Below are 12057 nucleotides of genomic sequence, written 5' to 3'. Positions count from 1 at the left end.
TATATATATATATATATATATATATATATATATATATATATATATATATATATATATATATATATATATATATATATATATATATATATTATATATATTATATATATATATATATATATATATATATATATATATATTATATATATATATTATATATAATATGAGTTAAAGAGTAAAAGAATAAATTAGTGGAGTGTAAAGCGAAGAAATAATTAGGTGCATATGTGAAGGCAATAGCAGGTGTATTGTCTATTTCCTTCACACCTTATATATTTTTTTTTTTTTGCAAAGTTAAATAGCCTAAAGTTAGCTATATTTTTTATTTTAATATATAAGTGGTTGGTGCCTTTTTAATTTTATTTCAATCTACGTTAATTTTGTTGTATGCTTGGCTAATGTAGTCATGCTTTTTGCATTTTTTTTTTAATAATTGTAGCGTACTATGACCAATACAGGTTTTTAAAATAATAATAATTAGTATTATTTAATGTTAGTTATGTTATTGTTGTGTTATGTGAAGTATTTGGAAGAACTGTTCAGTTAAAACTGTTAAATGGTCTCTACTTGCACCCTCATTCGTCGGGTCGCTATTATAGCATGGAGTCCTGAGTCTACAGTACTGGCTTAGTGACTCAGGAAATGCAATACAGTGTCCAATTAAATTTCCGTAAGTCGTGTGTTTCCTTTAATATTAGGTTATTAATGTTGAGATGTGATCTTGATAACACTATATCTAGTGATTAATGTTAGTAATAATGTCATGCGTTTAATTAGTGAATGTTAGTATTTGGTGTAGTTGCCTAGTGCATTATTTTGGATGAAATGTTGACGTATTTCGAAAGATTTTTTCCTACACAGTTGCTTCTAAGAAAGTGAAGTTGAGTAAAATATTACGGTAGTTCATGTTTCTGCGAGATGTAACTTAAATTCTGTTCTTTAGATTTTTTAGAATTAGTCTCTATTGTGTTCTTAAACATGGCGTATCTATTTGAATATCTTAGCATGTATTTCCTGTGTACAATGTTCTCATATATTCAGAAAGTCTTCCTCTGTAAATTTTGTTTGGTTTTGCTATTGTGTCTGCCTGCATGAAAAATTTCTTCATCCACTTCTGTTGGGTAATTTGTTGAGAAATTTGTTATTTTTACATTATTCCTTGAGGCTGCTGCACGTCTCCCGGGTCACAATCTTTATATTTTACAAGTTTTGGGATTTACAAGTATTTTTTTTTATACATGATATATATTACTGACAAGTTGATGAATAACATACATATGCAACAGGCGAAATGTTTCAGCAATGAAGATACCCTAGTGTTTCGCATGTGTCTAATTCATCAAGTGTTGATGTTGTCATGTGTTCTTGGTTAAGATAATAAGTGTTAGTGGGTTATGTATTATTGGCTGAGATAACAAGTGTTGACGTTGGTGGACGTTGTCGTGTGTTCTTGGTTAAGATAATAAGTGCTAGTGGAGGTGGTGAAGGAACTGTGTTGAGCAACTTGTAAATTTGTTTATCTTGTATTGCAACTTAGCAACTGCAGCTGATGGTTTGTGGTTTAGTTGAACATGTTTTCTCTGCCTTTTTTTTAGGTTTTGATGCGCTGTTTTCCTAATGGCCAATTTCTCCCTAACCCAAGCGAGGTTTTTCACGGGTATAGACGTGAAATAGAACTGTGATAAACCTCAGTCACTTCAGTAATTGTTACCTTATATGTTCTACAGTATCATCAATGAATTCTGATTAAACTTTTTCTCACCGGGTAGACGTACCCGTGTATAAAAGATGACTAATTTCTAGAAGTTAATGTCTAATGGTGTTCAAGACAATGAGACGAATAGGTTTCTCGTCCTTACTTTTTCAGAAGGTATGTCAGTAGTATATACTAAGCAGTCAAAAAGTATGTCAGTGATATATACTAAGCAGTCTAATTTTTTTTTTTGGGGGGGGGGGAGACCATTATTTTATGGCCATATATGTAAAATGGCGAAGCAAAACAAAATTAGCTCATGATTAAAACGTATTTTTAATATATTTGTAATAAATAGATAAAAAGGCTTTAGGATCGTTGATGCTGTTTAAATTTGCATTACTGTTTATTAGGGATTAGGTCTTCGTTGATTCTTTTTCGAATCCTGTATTACAAATTTTGTTTAAAATAAACTTTCGTTTGCTTCAGGGCAACATGATGCATAGATATGTACCCATCTGGACAAGCTCTGAATATAATGTTGTATACATAATAATGTAAGCAAACATATTTCCCTTTTTTTATTTTTTTTTTATTTGAAATCTCTCACGTTTTCATGAAATCTTATGAAACTCTGTGCATTGACTCTCTGTATAATAATACTAAATGATAAAACATCGTTGGCGCTGTAAATTTACAAAAACTTCAAGAAACTTTATTGAACTCCTAACAGACGACATTTTGGAAGGTTCTTACATTTACACTGACAAGTGAAGAACTCCACATCCTCCTCTTACCTCTGTTCACGATTCTCTTCATGTTTATTCCCTTTAATTTACATTTTCCCCTCGTTCAGATATTCCTTCTTTAAGATATTCCTTTTATTTTAGATATTTCTTTTTTTTTAGATTTTTTTTTTTTTTTAGATATTCCTTCCTTCCTTTTACATATTCCTTCGTTATAGTATTTCTCTATTGAGATATTATTTTGTTCAGATATTTTTTTCGTTCAGATATTCCTTCGTTCAGATAATCCTTAGTTCAGATATTCCTTCGTTCAGATAATCCTTAGTTCAGATATTCCTTCGTTCAGATAATCCTTAGTTCAGATATTCCTTCGTTCAGATAATCCTTAGTTCAGATATTCCTTCGTTCAGATAATCCTTAGTTCAGATATTCATTCGTTATCAATTTTCTTTCCAACTGTGTTATTATTCTTTTTAATTATGAATTTATTTGTTTATTGTAGATCTTGTATTCGTTTTGCCTTTTGAATTACGGAGCCAGGGATGAGGTTAAGAGGGTAAAAGATAAGGGCGGGAAGGTGTGTGGAATATCGGGAAAGGAGGTGAATGAATGGGAGGAGGGAATGAAGGATGAAAAGGATAAGGGAATGTAGTGGTGCGGAAAGGGATGAGGGAGGGGAAAGGAGGGCACATATAAAAGTTATAGTTCTGCAGCTGTAAAAATTTATAGCTAATATACAAATTGGTGTGGAGCTTTATCAATTCAGTTGGATCGATAAAGCCCCAGATTGGCAAAACGTCTCCTAATGCCGCAAATGCATCACATTAAATTCTTTGAAATGGTGTTGATGCCTAGAGTATGTGATGAATGGTGTCTCAATTCTTCATACCTAGAGTATACCTGGAGAGGGTTTCGGGGGCCAACGCCCCCGCGACCCGGTCTGAGACCAGGCCAAATTACATATTTTATGGAAGACCATGACCTACATAATCCAACTCAACTTGGACTTACAGCGGCAAGATTCATGCTTGTCTCAGCAACTAAATCACTATGACAAAATTATAGTGCTTGGAAAAAATGAGAACGCAGATTGGTCTTCTTGAACTCCACTCAGGCATTTGAAAAATGCAACCATGGTCTGATAACTCATAAAATAATGTCACTAAGTGTAACAGAAAGAGAAAGAAAATGGATTTTCAATTTTCCAACGAATATATAGAGTAACAGTAAACAAAAACTCAATCTTCAGCAAAGTAAAAAGTTGTATACCCCAAGGCACGGTCCTGGCGCCTTTGTTTTTCATCTTCATATACATAAAAACACTAGCCACAGCTTCGTATCATCCTTTGTGGATAATAGATAAAAAAACACTAGCCACAGCTTCGTATCATCCTTTGTGGATAATAGATAAAAAAAAACACTAGCCACAGCTTCGTATCATCCTTTGTGGTTAATAGATAAAAAAAATTATTGCTGACAATACCAAGATAAGCGTGAAAGTCACCTGCAGTCGTATCAACAATAGAAGTCTTCCAGTTGGCAATAGAAAATAACATGATGTTCACTTGTGGTAAATTCCGACTGTTCAGATATGGAAAGAATGGAGAACTCAAAGGGAAAACTGGATACAACACACAAGAGGACTATCGCAGAACGAAGGGTACATGTTAAAGACTTCGCTATAATGATGTCAGAAGACCTATCATTTAGAGAACATATGCAAATACCGCAAAAGACAAAAATAACAGAGTAGATAATGAGAATTTACTGAATAAGAGAAATACCGCCATGTGACAATCATATAGCTTGCAATCTCTCGTTTAGAATATTGTATTGTGTTCATGACTCCATTCAAGACAGGAGAAATGTCAGAATTGGAAAACATACAGAGATCGTTTATTCCCCGCATAGAACCAGTAAACTTCTGTAAATGCTTCAGAGTACTGGGAATGTACTCTAAGGGAAAAAGAGATACCTTATGCTATATACTTGGAAAATACTACCATAACAATATACTAGATATTGAGATTTGCACATCTTGGGCACAGTAAGAAAATATCGTGTAAGCATTCGTGGTCTAAGACTATTCAAGACTGCTACTAGCAGATAAATGCTTTCGGAATAAGTGTAGAAGTTTTCAAGAGGAAACTGGATCACTACTATCACCACGTACCAGATCAACTAGGCTGTGATGGATATTGTGGGCCAGCAAGCCATCACTAGCAACAACCTGTGTGAACAAGCAGTCAACATAAAAGTCTAGCCCCAGATTGGGCTGCGAGAGCAGAAAATTTATCGAAACGGTCGCAGGTAAACAACAGGTAAGTCCTAGGTTACTGTTAACTGGTAGTTTTAGGTGTAGATTCCCCCATCTCCCCCCCCCGCCCCTGTTCGATAGCTCGCTCACGAGAGGAGTCTTTGAGACTAGTGAAGGGCTATTGATCCAAGGAAATGGAGCTGCCCTCTTCCAAGAATCAAATTTGATTTCCTTCCTTTCGCTAAGAATTGAATGACCCCCAACAAATTTAGCGTTTTCCCCTAATAATAATTATAATAATTACTAGGCAGAGTCAGGTGGGAAAGGTGTCAGGGTAAGAGGATCTCATCCGTGTAAAAATAAAATTCACTACATCTCGCCCACTTCTGTTTTGCAGAGAAAGAATTATTGCAAAATATTTAGACTTTTGGCGGGTGATGGGTAATTGTCTGGTCCGTATTCACTGTCTTGTATTTTGCCTCAGTCTTTACGGCTGACGGAACAGGAAAAAAATGGATGGATGGAATGTGACAGGTGTGACTAGTGTGTGTGTGTGTGTGTGTGTGTGTGTGTGTGAGTGTGTGTGTGAGTGTGTGTGTGTGAGAGAGAGAGAGAGAGAGAGAGAGAGAGAGAGAGAGAGAACCCTCCCGGGTTAAGAACTTGAAGAAAACATACGTACATTTTTTTTTTGAATTAGGATCACGCGCAGTATTATGTATTCTGTTTGACATTTAGATTGTGGAAACCCGTGGTGTGCAAGTGTTACCCTGTTATATTCCATCACACAAGACGAGTTTCTTACATGAGGTGGTGATATGTGTCAGCCTGACCTGGAAGACTTCTGAAGGACGGTGAGGATATGTTAAGCATTCCATTATAATTTCTCTTTAAGGGAGGAAGTTTGGGGGACCCTCTTGATACTTGTGAAGGGCTTTTTATCCAAGGAACTAGAGGTTACCTGCTTTTCCTTGGAACAAGGAAGCGCTTGTTCCATATATATATAATAGAAAGAAAGATATCCCCGGTATCTCATAACCCCAGCCCCTTGAACTTCAGTGTATGCAAGAGGGATATTTTAACTGAACCTCCAGATCCTCAAGAGGCAGTGGAGTTGCAGTTAAATTCCCCCAAGAGACCTAGTAACTATAGCTCAACTCTCTTCAGAGTCCAGGAACAAGAGTATGACATACCCTACGATGTTAAGCGTCACTGTTCCACATTGCACTAGGCTTGATAAGGACTCGTGTAGGTGAACGTCGTAATTAGAAAGGTTTCATTTTACTATAGTGGTCCAGGAGCTAGGGATCAGCGCCTTGAAGAGGCCTAGGAGCTTTAGCTCAACATGAAGTTTAACACCTGTAGCTTAACGCCTTCAGAAGGCTATAGATAACTTGAAGAGGTCAGGAATACAGAGGTTTCGAACCCATGGCAAGCCAGTCCTGAAACCAGCAGACCAGTACGTTATTCACTGTACTGTGCCGGCCTAGTAAGATAAATCTATCTAGGTGCATTTCTAGCACTGGTTTGCCATGGGTTCGAACCCTCCATTCGGCGAGTTGTTTACAATCGTGGCATTATGATTTCGCAATTCTATCTACGGTTGTGTAAGAAACATTTATTATAAATTTATTGATGGCATAAATCACTGGCAAGTTGAGAAATAAGACACATTTGCAGCACGCCAACCCCACCTGCTTCATCTTGCTTCTACTCTTAGTATATAAGGCCTAGTCGCATGCCTATACTTAAATAAGGTATAGGCATGCGAGGGCGACTGATCACGTCAAAACTACTACTAATGCTGCTTCCGGTGATGCTGGTCAAGGACTCTTGATCTAAGGAATTGGACCAATTCTCCAATTCCTTTAATCAGGTCTGAATGCCTTCCATGTACCCAGGCACTGTATGACCCCAACGCATTTAAAGCTCAAAGGTACTTGTTGATAGTGTGTGTGTGCGTGTGAGAGAGAGTAGTAAACCTCACAGTCGTGAGGTAGTGTGTTAATGTTTATATTTTTAAATACATGTAATATTAATATTTTAAAAAGTATCGGCCGTTTTACACCAGTACCGATACTTTAAAACTGGCCGATACCGATACTTCTGCCAAGTGAGTGTAAAACGGAAGCCTGTAATTGTTTTACGTAATGACAGGAATGCTGGTATCTTTTCTGTCTCATAAACATGCAAGATTTCAGGTACATCTTGCTACTTCTACTCACATTTAGGTCATACTACACATGCGTGTACAAGCATATATATACACACCCTTCTGGGTTTTCTATTTTTCTTACTAGTTCTTGTTCATTTCCATTTATCTCCATGGGGAAGTGGAACAAAATTCTTCCTCCGTAAGCCATGTGTGTCGTAAGAGGTGACTAAAATGCCAGGAGCAAGGAGTTAGTAACCCCTTCTGTATATATTACTAAATGTAAAAGGAGAAACTTTCGTTTTTTCTTTTGAGACCCTCCTGCCTCGGTGGGATACGGCCAGTGCTTTGAAAGATTATATAAAAAGTTTACAATAATATAATAAACAAACACAATCAACTATATTTTCTCGTTAGATTCATAATGATTTTTGTAAAATTATTCCATACACAAAATTTCGCTTACCTTATTCGAGCGAACGTAGATCTACGTTTGCTCACGTAGCGTTCCGAACGTAGATCTACGTTCGATTTTACATATTTTTTTATGTAAAAAAAGTAGATTCACGTTCGGCTAAAATCGCAAGTTTTACCTATTCGGCACGACAGGAGAGAGCAGAAGAGCATAGGAAAAATACAATGAAGGGAGGGGGAGAGAGTGAAGGGAAGAAAAGAGAAAGGGAATCGTAGAGGGTAAGAGGACGAGAGAGAGCAATAAAATGCAGGAGAGGATACGAAGGGAAGAGGATGTGGGGTGGTGAGAGGAGCAAGACTAGGGATAGCTTACCTAATGGTAAATTTTGGGTGTAGGTTGCATGTGATTGGGTGTTGAGTCGTTATGACTCAGCTTAAAATCGGAAGATGCCGCCACGTCTCTAAATACTGTCTCGTTATGTGTGTGTATATATATACGAGTTCTTATATATATATATATATATATATATATATATATATAATATATATATATATATATATAATATATATATATATATATATATATATATACATATGCAAAACAACCACTCTGAAAGAATACAGAAATTCCAAGTGCTTTCGTGACTACTCAAATTATAAAGGAACTCTGAAAGTAAAGCATCCAAGGAAGCTATATAAGGGGTCTGGCCAGCACCTCACTATCAGATCCCACAACTGTTAAACACCTGACGCGCGCCGACCCAACTTGGATAGGTCCTTTGCACAACTCACCCCACAAACTATTCTACCCAAGAAAATTTAAAAATTATTTGTCCAGTGTATTATTAAATTCTTCCCAAATTCTATTAATTATAAATGGATCTAATTTATATAAACCAAAGGAAATATTCATATTATTGTCAAAACTGCTTTTTATGAAACAAGATTCAATTATATTCCTGTCGACCATGGACTTGCTTGATACTACTTTCTCAACTTTTTGAAAATCAATTGGATGGTTAAAATCTCTTACATGAATAAATAGAGCATTGGAATCTTGTCCAGTTCTAATGCTATATTTATGTTGTTTTAATCTTAGTTCGAGATTTTTACCAGTTTGACCGTAATAAACTTTATCGCAAATTTTACAAGGAATCTTATAGACACATCCATCAGCATTTTGGGGGGAATTCTTTATCAAAAGTTTTTTTACTGTATCAAGATTTTTGAATACAACTTTAATATTAAAAGTCTTAAGAAGAGAAGGCATATCAACCAAGTTTTCATGGTAAGGGAGAACCAACATATTTTTAGTTGAATAAGGTTGGTTGTCCCTTTTTGGATTGTAAAAAGTATTTCTAGCAACTTTAAAAGATTTATCAATTACATTTCTTGGGTATTTTAAATCATTACCTATTTCATAAATTTTGGATATTTCCTCATCTATGAACTCAGGACTACAAATTCGTAAAGCTCTCAAAAACATTGATGAGAAAACAGACAGTTTGACTCTATCTTGATGCGAGGAATAATAGTGGACATAGGAACAGTTATTTGTAGGTTTTCTGTAAATTTTAAATTTGAATTCATTATTACCCTTAATAATTAAAACATCTAGAAAAGGCAATGAGTTATTTTCTTCAAACTCAACAGTAAAGTTTATAGAATGGGCTAAGCTATTTAATTTTCCTAGGAAATGGTGTATATCTACATTTTTGGGCATAAGACACAAAATATCTGAACCATTTAGCTCTATTAGGGAGGATTGTGTTAAGTAACCTTGTTTCAAAAAATTCCATGTATAGGTTACTAAGAACAGGTGAAAGAGGATTTCCCATTGCCATAACAAACTTCTGAGTGTAAAACTTATCATTAAATACAAATTTTGCATCAACAATGCAAAGTTTAATAAGTTTAATGATAGTAGGAACCGGCAATGGTAAATCATAGTTAACGAGTTCGTCAGATGAGAAACTTAATAAATCATCAACAGGAACTTTCGTAAACAAGGAAGTAACATCAAAACTAACCATATTAAAATCATTTAAGTCAGTCAAGGAGTTTAATTTATCAACCAAGTCTATGTTGTTTTTAACATTAAAGTTAGAAATTTTGCCAACAATAGGGCTCAAAATATCAACAAGCCATTTGGATAATTTATATGAAACTGACCCTAATCAACAAGCCATTTGGATAATTTATATGAAACTGACCCTATGGAGCTAATAATTGGTCTGACTGGATTCCCTGGTTTGTGTGTTTTTATTTTAAGTTTGGTATGGCAATGGGAAATCCTCTTTCACCTATACATGGAATTTTTTGAAACAAGGTTACTTAACACAATCCTCCCTAATAGAGCTAAATGGTTCAGATATGTTGATGATATTTTGTGTCTTATGCCCAAAAATGTAGATATACACCATTTCCTAGGAAAATTAAATAGCTTAGCCCATTCTATAAACTTTACTGTTGAGTTTGAAGAAAATAACTCATTGCCTTTTCTAGATGTTTTAATTATTAAGGGTAATAATGAATTCAAATTTAAAATTTACAGAAAACCTACAAATAACTGTTCCTATGTCCACTATTATTCCTCGCATCAAGATAGAGTCAAACTGTCTGTTTTCTCATCAATGTTTTTGAGAGCTTTACGAATTTGTAGTCCTGAGTTCATAGATGAGGAAATATCCAAAATTTATGAAATAGGTAATGATTTAAAATACCCAAGAAATGTAATTGATAAATCTTTTAAAGTTGCTAGAAATACTTTTTTACAATCCAAAAAGGGACAACCAACCTTATTCAACTAAAAGTATGTTGGTTCTCCCTTACCATGAAAACTTGGTTGATATGCCTTCTCTTCTTAAGACTTTTAATATTAAAGTTGTATTCAAAAATCTTGATACAGTAAAAAAAACTTTTGATAAAGAATTCCCCCCAAAATGCTGATGGATGTGTCTATAAGATTCCTTGTAAAATTTGCGATAAAGTTTATTACGGTCAAACTGGTAAAAATCTCGAACTAAGATTAAAACAACATAAATATAGCATTAGAACTGGACAAGATTCCAATGCTCTATTTATTCATGTAAGAGATTTTAACCATCCAATTGATTTTCAAAAAGTTGAGAAAGTAGTATCAAGCAAGTCCATGGTTGACAGGAATATAATTGAATCTTGTTTCATAAAAAGCAGTTTTGACAATAATATGAATATTTCCTTTGGTTTATATAAATTAGATCCATTTATAATTAATAGAATTTGGGAAGAATTTAATAATACACTGGACAAATAATTTTTAAATTTTCTTGGGTAGAATAGTTTGTGGGGTGAGTTGTGCAAAGGACCTATCCAAGTTGGGTCGGCGCGCGTCAGGTGTTTAACCGTTGTGGGATCTGATAGTGAGGTGCTGGCCAGACCCCTTATATAGCTTCCTTGGATGCTTTACTTTCATAGTTCCTTGATAATGTGAGTAGTCACGAAAGCGCTTGGAATTTCTCTATTCTTTCAGAGTGGTTGTTTTTCATATTCTGAAATCACCTGTTTACTGTGATCTTATTGCATGTATATATATCGTGCCGAATACGTAAAGCTTGCGATTCTGGCTTAAACAGCAACGCTCTTCTTGCCGAATAAGTCAAGCTAAAATTTATGTATGCAATAATTTCGGAAAAATCTTTGTGAACATTATTTCATTGTGTTTTTTATTATTAAATTATTGTAAGCTTATTTAGAATTTATTTAGTTGGATTAGGCTAAATTAAATTGCGCTTGTTATAATAAGGTTAAGTAAGTTTTCTAAGGGTCTTTTGATACAAAATTATTCATTTTTTACATTAACATAAATTAAAAAATATATCTTTAAACGTTTAAGAGAAAATTTTAGAAAGGGCTTAATTTTAAAAGAGTTCTTGCTAATTGACCAGTCTTACCTGTGTGTGTGTGTGTGTGTGTGTGTGTGTGTGTGTGTGTGTGTGTGTGTGTGTGTGTGTGTGCGTGTGTGTGTGTGTGTGCGTGCGTGCGATCACATTCTCGAAGAGACATTCTGCACCTAAAGAACTCCGCTGAATGTAATTTAAAATATCCGTATACAGAAGTGGGACATTATTACTGGGGGGAGGGGAGTCTTGATCCTCACAATATATTCTCCCAGAGTTGCAGCCCATGAGAACCCTTCCGGCTCTGTGGCTCTCGAAGCATTCTCCTCTACTGCCATTCCTGACTTAAAAAATCATTTACACTGCTCCAAGTAAACAGTAACTAATCAGATATGTCCTCGTACATTAGAATTTTGGATAAATAAGATTTGCCTTATTAGCTGGAAGGTCTACTAAAACTCAGATCATTACTTCTTAATACTAGAAGAGATGAAGCTAAAACCTAGATCATCACTATTTAATAGTGGAGGAGATATGACCAACACTTAAATTTCGTTTTATTTAATTTATTTATTGTTGTGTCATGTTATAATTGTTTAATATTTCTCAATTTATGACACTCTGACCTAACCCAGATAACGTAAATCAAGAAAATTTATGCAAACCGTAAGTGGAAAGTCGCCATAAAATTTGCAAGGATGAGTTGCAGGATTGATCTTCTTATACAGCTCTTTCTCAAGAAACTGTTGTTCCTGTGGAGCAGCAAGCACTAAACCCACATGGTTTCTAGAGTGATGTGCTCAGCGGACCTCCGCCAAGCTAGGTTCTCCCCCGCAGAAAACACCATGATCGTAAATCTCATAATACGTGTTCAAGCTCCCCTCCCTCAGCACCATTACCTGCAGACGCGCAATCAGACAGGA

At 35.1% G+C, this 12057-nt stretch overlaps 1 protein-coding gene across 1 annotated transcript in view; it reads left to right on the top strand.

Moving 5' to 3' along the window:
- The window catches only part of LOC128687920 (zinc finger and BTB domain-containing protein 14), a 693050-nt gene that overhangs the window by 432027 nt on the left and 248966 nt on the right, over nucleotides 1–12057 (top strand). The window lies entirely within an intron of this gene.

This window comes from Cherax quadricarinatus, chromosome 10 (genome assembly GCF_038502225.1).
Source record: "Cherax quadricarinatus isolate ZL_2023a chromosome 10, ASM3850222v1, whole genome shotgun sequence".
Lineage (NCBI taxonomy): Eukaryota > Metazoa > Arthropoda > Malacostraca > Decapoda > Parastacidae > Cherax > Cherax quadricarinatus.
The sequence above is the reverse complement of the archived record's forward strand: the minus strand, read 5'-3'. Positions and strand labels throughout refer to the sequence as shown.